General features: G+C 36.5%; 1 long non-coding RNA gene across 1 annotated transcript in view; it reads right to left on the bottom strand.

The window, feature by feature from the left end:
* LOC108237139 overlaps positions 1-820 on the bottom strand; it is an 8,416-nt gene extending 7,596 nt beyond the window's left edge. The window contains exon 1 of the long non-coding RNA XR_001808620.2: positions 746-820. This is a non-coding gene — a long non-coding RNA (uncharacterized LOC108237139). The remainder of the gene's footprint in view (positions 1-745) is intronic.
* Between the last annotated feature and the right edge of the window lie 867 nt (positions 821-1,687).

The raw sequence follows: 1,687 nt of genomic DNA, 5'->3' as shown, positions 1-1,687 counted from the left end.
AGGTTTAGGTAGCGATATCGGCCTATCACAGATACATATGTATATTTCATTCTGTTCTTCATTTATATACCATATATATATGATTATATATGTTTGTGCTTGCGTCTGTGTGTGTTGAGAACTGTAAGAACAAATAATCCTTCATTAGCACCCATAATAAAATGCTTAGCACCCCCTCAGCACCTGCAGAAAAAAATCTCTGGAGCCGCCACTGACTGTAAATATATATCCAAGTTTTTTTTCTGTAGTTTTAAGAACAATTTGTTTGCGTTTGTAAAGGCTTGTAGGCCGGCAATATTGCCAAAAAGACACTGAAAATTTTTCACAGAAACCATGTAGTAGCTTGTAGAAGAAAAAAATAGTAGAGATATGTACCGTAATATACCGAATAGCTGACTATTTCCGCCTAAAAATAACAATTTCTTGCTAAGCAGGAAGGTTTTCCCCAGATTTTTGACATTAATATCACGAGAAAACATCACAACAAGGAGGCCACATCATAAAAGACGTCAAATATATATAAATAAATATATTATTTAATTATATTTATATTGTATAACTAAAACAGGTAGTACGCTGACTTGTTGAAGTAAAGTGTAACGACACACCGATTAATAATTTTCTGCATTTTAAAGAATTTACTTTAAAAACGAACAGAAAAAAACATTGTATGGTTTCACATTAATGTTTTATTTCTGTTCAGGATTAGTAGCAGACTAATATTTGGTTGTTAAAGCCAACTTACTGTCCTCGAAATCTTTGCTTCTTCCTGTCACCGCACCTTGAAAAACTTTCGCTTTCGCTTCAGCGCCTGTTTGTGATGACGCAGCGCGGCCGCGATGTCTCAACCTGGCCAGCAGGGGGGGCTAATGCAACACGTTCTCCACGGTGTTTCTGGTTAACAGCAGTAAAAGATCATCTTCTTGTCTTTATCGCCCGCCGCTGCCGAAGCGGAGCGATTATGTTTTTTTTGTTTGTTTGTTTGTTCAAGTCTATGTATTAATTTCTTTGTACCGTTACCAAAATATATCATGAACATCTGAACGAATTTTAATGAAACTTACAGAAAGTAATCATTGTTTGTACATCTACAACTGATCAGCCAATGGAGTCAAACCGATTTAAGATGGTTAAGATTAACCATCTTAAGATGGCTGCCACAGCTTACTCACCTTAAAAACGCAAAAACTGGCAAAACTCTTGTCAATTTTACCGATATTGACCTAAAATTTGGCGTGGTAGCAGCTGAGACTGATTCCCAAGACATATTCTGAACTCCAACAAATTGCCCACTGACTTTGTTTAAAATTTTGCAGTTGCCTAGTTTGACTCCATTCCAGTCCGTCTGTTAGCAAAATATCTCATGAACCACTAAATGGATTTTAATGCAACTTTCAGGAAGTAGTCATTAGATGTGCATCTACAGATGATTAAATGTTGGAGGTAACCCGGTTCAGAATGGCAGCAAGAGTTATGTGACTTTAAAAAACCCAAATGTCTATAATTCAGTCAGTTTTACACATGTTGTGCTTAAATTCAGTGATGTAGTAGCTGAGAGTCATTCACAACACATACTCTAAGAGCTCCGTAATGCACGCCATCTTTCTTTGGCATTAACTGTTGGAGTCGCCCCTCTGTTTCTGTTAGCAAAATATCCCATGAATTACTGGATGAATTTTAATGAAAC

This window comes from Kryptolebias marmoratus, linkage group LG17 (assembly GCF_001649575.2).
Source record: "Kryptolebias marmoratus isolate JLee-2015 linkage group LG17, ASM164957v2, whole genome shotgun sequence".
In the NCBI taxonomy this organism is placed as follows: domain Eukaryota; kingdom Metazoa; phylum Chordata; class Actinopteri; order Cyprinodontiformes; family Rivulidae; genus Kryptolebias; species Kryptolebias marmoratus.
The sequence above is the reverse complement of the archived record's forward strand: the minus strand, read 5'-3'. Positions and strand labels throughout refer to the sequence as shown.